Source organism: Nannospalax galili, unplaced genomic scaffold (genome assembly GCF_000622305.1).
Source record: "Nannospalax galili isolate Female #2095 unplaced genomic scaffold, S.galili_v1.0 scaffold351, whole genome shotgun sequence".
Classification (NCBI taxonomy): domain Eukaryota; kingdom Metazoa; phylum Chordata; class Mammalia; order Rodentia; family Spalacidae; genus Nannospalax; species Nannospalax galili.
The window spans coordinates 3,066,636-3,073,331 of NW_008330327.1; positions in this window are offsets into that span (position 1 = coordinate 3,066,636).

The window sequence follows — 6,696 nt, forward strand, 5'->3', positions numbered from 1 at the left end:
AGCTTGGGGAAATGATCACTACTTAAGAACATCCTTCAGACTGGAACAATCGAGTGTGAGGTGCCTGGTGGAACAGGGGAGGACAAGGGCATTGCCATGTTAAGAAGCCTATTAGGATGCAAACAGAACATGGCCTCTGGGACACTGAACACCTCCCCAATGTCATCACCACACAGTGCAGGGCTGCCTTTTCCCTCCTGGAGCTGCTGACACTTTTATCTGAGTATCTTCCATGGATGCTTTCTGTATCGTTTTGTGGTAACTTAGGTTCTCCTGAACAGTCAAAGAGCAAAGGCAAACAGAGAGCTGAAGATTTATTTTCTTGTGTGAGTCATACCTGGGATCACCAAACACAGAGTTCACCAAATATTTTGAGCAGTGCTGACAGTACTAAGACAAAATTATAGAGCTGCTGCGATGTTTAATTAAAACTTTTCATCTGATTCAGGGCACCGTCACTGTCAGTGACAGTGTAAATTACCCATCACCCAGAAATTCTTCCTCTGGGAATTTATCCTAAGGCACTCAAAGAATGTGGGCTAAGGCTTAGCTACAAAGATATTCACCACACTGCTCTTTCAAAGAGCAAACATTTAGAAACAGAGTTTTAATTCCCAAAAAGAGAGGAATTAGTTCAAGATAGCATATAGTGACATACTGCTCCATCCCATGTTATCAGAATGTACGCACTGTACGTAAGTGTGCACGTGCACACATGCAGCTGTATATCATGCCCTGACATAAAGTGGGAAGAATCCCGTATTCCTTCTGTTAATATTGTGTAAAGGGGATGATCAGCATTTCAAATGCTCTTTTTGCTCTTTTTTCCAATTAAGAACATGAATTGCTTTATAATAATATTAAAAAGTCACTAAAGACAATTCATTAGGGGGTCCTAACAGTAGAGTCCCACTATTCAAGCATAATGTGTTCATAACCGTCCCTCCTTTCCCAGCTCCTGCCATGGTGCAGTTTAGACCAGCCTCACTAGCACAGGTCCCTGAAAACTGCCGAGGCATGGAAGGAAGGTGGCACAGTCTCTGCCCTTAAGGGACTCGGGAGTACAAGCACTTATGCCCCACGAGGAGCTCAGCAGACATCTCTGGGAAGCCTTGGGTCTGAAACTCTCCTAGATGCCCTAGAGACCAGACATCGTGTTAAAGCACTTTGTAAGGCAGCACCTCCAAATGAAGGCTCCCTGATGCCTCTGGGCAGAGTCATTGGAGAAACCTCCTCGCCCCCGCCGCGACCCCCCAGCCGTCCCCCGAGAGATGCTAAGCGCATCCTTGAGAACTGGGGCACAGACAGCAGTGAGGGAAGCTACGGTCCTCTGCCCTCCTTTAAGGCAGGGTATAGAGGGGGGATTTGTGGAATATGGCAGCTATCCCTCCAGAGAAACTTCCCTCAATAGTTCCCGCTCATAGAATATTATGACATTATTTTAAAGGAAAAAATACACTTTTCCTTAATACTATTTTATATTTTCAAATGTGCTGATTTTTCAGTACAACAACAGGCTGCCCCCTCATGTTCATCAATATTATTGCACCCTGTTACAGCACGTTCCGCTGAACTGGTCTGCTTTACAGAAGGGTAAAGGGAAATGAATTGGGCCTGTGATGAAACTGCCCAAAACATATGAATAACAGCCATATAAGCTGTACAGTGTAATCCATTGTTCTATCTTTCTCTAAGAATAAAGATTGCTGATTTTGGTTAGGATAATAGCTAATAATTAGCACAATACTAAATGTGTTATGTGTATTATCATTTAATCCTCCTGACAGCCCTAAGAAGGAAGAACTATTACTTTAATTCAAAGGAGGGGAGGATATACAATGTGACATCAGAACAAAAAATCCTGGGCATGTGATCTGCAGAGAGAGGAATGCTGGAATAGACTCCCATGCAGAAGGCAGGGCACCTTGTGTCCGTGTTATATTTGTTGTTAATACTGTCTGGCTGGATTAGGGAAATGTAAATTCAAACTACTTTGGAGTCCAGCCTTGTAGCACATGGCTTTAATCTCAGCACTCGGGAGGCAGAGGCAGGCAGATCTCTGTGAGATGAGACCAGCCTGGTCTACATTTCGAGTTCCAGGCCAGCTGAGGCTACAGGGAGACCCTGTCTCAAAAAGACCCCCAACAACAACAACAACAAAAAGTACTATCTCACTCCAGTCTGAATGGCTATTAGCATGAAAACAGATGCTGGTGTGGATATAGGGAAAGATGAGCACTTATCCATTGTTGGTGAGAATATAAATTAGTGCGCCTACTATGAAAATCAGTGTAGAGGTTTACTCATAAAGCTAAAAACAGAACTATCATGTGAGCCATGTGTCCACTCCTAGACATACACTCAAAAGACTCCAAGTGTTTCTACTGAGCTACTTGCACATCCATGTTCATGACTTCTCTGTTCACAGTAGCTAGGAGGTACAATCTCTCTAGATGTCCATAAACTGATGACTGGATCATGAAAGTGTGGTATGTATACACAACAGAATTTTACTCAGCTGTAGAGAAAAATGAAATTTGTAGGGAAATGGATGGCGCTGGAAAATATGTAAATAAGGTAATCCAGGCCCCAAAAGACAAGAGCTGTGTGTTCTTTCTCACATGTAGAGCCTAATTTCTAATTTTAAATTTCTGTATTAAATTTGGAGTGTTTGTAGAGATCATGAAGCTGGAAGAGGCCCACGAAAGGGAGGAGGAAAAGAGGCCTTGCGGGGAAGGGGCTAGTAGAACACATGTGATATGAAATAGGAGGGGGATACCAGCGGTTAAAGGGTTAAGTGGGGATAGGCCTGAAGGTGAGGAGGAAGAGGAATGGAGGAGGAAGAGGAATGGAGGAGGAAGAGGAAAGGTTTAGGCCACAATTGGGGGAATGGGGATGAGAAGAGGATGGAGGGAAGGTTAACCAAAATTAAGGATGTATGAGAAGCCTGATCAAATCTCACTATTTTGTAAGCTAATTTTTTTAAGTTTTTAAAGTCTGAACAGAGATATTCTGCATGAATACCCCAGGAGCCATGGGGTGAAAATGAGTTATTGAGCAGGGAGGGTCCAAAGGCCCCCTAGGCAGTACAGACTATTACCATTGTTCTTGGTTGTCCACCAGAACAAGATGGTGAGACTCTGGCAGAAGTCACAGCGCACTGTTGCAGCACAAAGCTAGATCAAGCTGGATCTGGCTTGAAAACTTCTTCCCTTCTGGCTAGCCCTCACAATGCTGGAAGATGCTACACAAGTCACCAGGACAGAAAAGTCATCAATAGGCTTACTCAGCGGCAGACCCTGCATGCTACAATATTGACTTGCCAGGCAAAATGTGCCCACTGGTACAATGGTGGCATGAATGTTATAGGGGCAACCAATCACCTGTGGGTCGGATTTGAGGCCTATTCCAGAACAGGGAATGGTTCTGTATTCATTCATGGTACTGTAAACCTAGCCAAAAGCCCATGGCTGGGGAGGTCATAGATCCTGGGGGATGGGGGGTAGGGGTGGGATACATACTGTTGTTTCACGGTAAATGGACCTGCTGTCAAACTGTCTTCCAAATATTTATTTTTATATCCATAGATTAGTGCTGTTCTCACAAAAATGGTAAAAATTAATCCTTAAGGCCAGTTAACTATTATACTTTCTTACTAGGACCAGTTCCCAAAATTTTAATTCAGGAAATTAACTCAAAGTAAAAATGGCAAGGCCTGAAAAAGGCAGAGCTATCATTAAAGAAGTTTTAGAAAAAACAAACATGGCTCCTTGTTTACTTCTGCATTCTCTATATCCCTGACTTTTGGAGAGGAAAGGACTTTAAAGGAGAGCCTGAGAGAGCAGGCCCCGCTGTTTTCTGCCATCTTGACAATGGCCTTCAGATTTACTGGTGGCCATTCGTTCTTGGCCCTCACCTCCCGAAGCCAGAGGCCAGACAGTTTGTACTGGTTCATTTCCAAAGCTGGGGATGATCCATTCTTGTTCCTGGGCCACTGGCTGAATGCTGTCTCCTAAATCACTGTGCCAGGGTCTGGATGCTTATCCTTGCAGTGAGTATGGTTGCCTGCTTCTTGAAGGGAAGCATTCCCTCCATTTGCACAGGTATAGTCTCCAGCAGCAGCCTGCCACACTCAGTCCAAAGGATCAGTCCAGTCACCTCTGCTAGCCCTCAGAGCAAGCAGGACAGCATGTGCCTGGATCTGTGTTGCGATGGGGCACTGAGAGCAGCACAAGAGGACTTCATACTAAATCTCTCCATGCTCTGGCTTCTGCCTGAGGATTATAGAGTGTGAGAATGAGATTGGCCTCCACTGCATAAAAGGAGAACAGCCTAGAGAGCAATTAAAGAGGTAGGATGAGAACTGGGAGAGACATTCAAGCCAGAAGATGAGAGGGTCACCTGTTCAGAGGGTGGAGCTGTGCACACACACACACGTTGTCCTCTGACCCCCACAAGTTATCTTCTGACCTCCATATTCCTACATGCACACACACACACACACACACAATCACATGGTGGCCAAAAATACCCAGTGGATTTAGCAGCAGACATGTCATGCTGACCTCAGTGGGGGTGCATGTGCTGAAGTGGGCTGATGTCAGACTAGATAAGGAACATGTGGGAGGTGAGGGAACAGAGGTGCTAGGCAGCTCCTCCAAAACTGGACATAACAATCAAAACCGGTAAGCAGCTGCAAGGAGATAGGCAGTTAAGAGAGGACTCAGTTTAAGATGGCAAGGTGAAGTCTGTCTAAATGCGGGTAAGGAAGATCTGCGTTTCTGGCAGGGTCAGGATGATGCCGCCAAATACAGGCAGAATAGTGAGTAAGACATAGCTCAGCCTCTGGGGCCAGATCCCTTGGGTCCCATTCTGGCATCAGGATGCCGCCGCCAAATACAGGCAGAATAGTAAGACATAGCTCAGCCTCTGGGGCCAGATCCCTTGGGTCCCATTCTGGCTCCTCCGTCTGCTATTTGTGTAGGGTTTTTCTATTTTTGTTACATTGTGTGTGTGTGTGTGTGTGTGTGTGTGTGTGTGTGTGTGTGTGTAGGAATGTGGAGGTCAGCAGACAGCTTGTGGGAGTTGATTCTCTCCTCTACCATGTGGGTCCTGAGGATCCAACTCAGGTTATCAGATTTGGCAACAAGCATCTTATCCATTGGGCTGTGTCACCCAGCCCAGGCTTGTGTAATTTTGAATGGTATATGTGGCCACTCTGTGCGTCAGTTCTCTTGTCAGTAAAATGGGGGGAAAGGAACTTAGAAGGTTAAATAAGCGAGTACATGGAAGGGCTGAATTTTGGATAACGTTACTTTGTAGGTGTCGGATTCCAAAGCCACATTGGCTGTCTTTATTGATCACCTGCCTTCTGCCCATTTCTCTTCTTTGTCTTATACCACTGGGCAATTCTTGACCTGGGGGGGTGTCATAGACTACATGTTCGTGTCCCCTCCCTAAATGCATCTGTTGAAATCCTACTCCCCACCAATAAGGTAGTGGAATCAGAGGTGGGAACTTGGAGGTAATTAGGTCATGATGGTAGTTGCTTCGTGAATAGAATTAGTGCCCTCATCAGAGGGACTCCAGAGAGCTCTCTTCCCCTCTTTATCATGTGACATATAACAAGATGACTGCAGTCAGCAACCTGGAAGAGACCCTACCAGTACCCAGCCACATCAGCACCCTGATCCAGAGTCCAGAAGAGGAAGATGGAAATGTCTGTTTATAAGCTTCCCGGTGTACGGCACCTTGTTATAGCATCCCAGATGAACTAAGCTGGGGGTGTTAGTAATAGTGGACTATTTCTGCAGCTAAAACTACAATATCAACACAATGTGAATGCATACATACCAAGGTCATGTACTAGAAGGTTTCCAGCAGTCTGCTTCCTAATAGCTCCTAAATTGGAAGCTACCCAAATACTAACAGAGGAATGGGTAAATGGCCATATGTCACATATGGCAATAAGGATACAACAATCTACAACCAACCACATGTGGCACTGAGGAAGAAAGATGCCATATGTGTGCACATATACTACAGGCTGTATGGTCCTATTTATACAGAAGATAAAAATAGACAAAACCCGGGCTCAGCCTGGTTATTCCAAAGACATCAGCCCTGGGACAGTCATTTTGTCAGCCCAGGCAAGTAGTACCTACTTGTTTAAAACAGCATCTGCCTGCCAAGATGCTGTCAGAGCCCTCTCCACAACATGCCTTTGCAGAAAACAAGTAGAGTTTGGACTGACAGCTGCTTCTCATGTGGGATCCATTTTTCTGACTGTCTCCAGGATGATACTGGGTGGCAGCCTCAGTCCTGCCTGCCTATCTTTCGTCCAGGTCACTTGACTTATTTTTCTGATTTTTTGCCTGGGTCTTTGACAGAATGGCTGGAATGACCTTGCTCTGAACCTTGCGTGGAGAAAAGCCCCAGTTCTCCCTTGACACTTCATCCTCAGCTTCTCATTATGTTGGGTTCTCTGTGACTGAGAAACAACTGTTCTGCCTGAGCCACGTGATTCTGGGCCTCGACCTAAGTGGCAGTCACCTCCCTGAGCCTTACCTCCATTCTGTTGTCCCACATTTCTTGTTTCTTTCATAGCTGGGCTCCTTCCCGTGTTCCTAGTTCCCTAGTATCCCACTCAAAGCCTTTAATACTGCAGTAATTAAAAATCACTACTTCCTTTCTTCC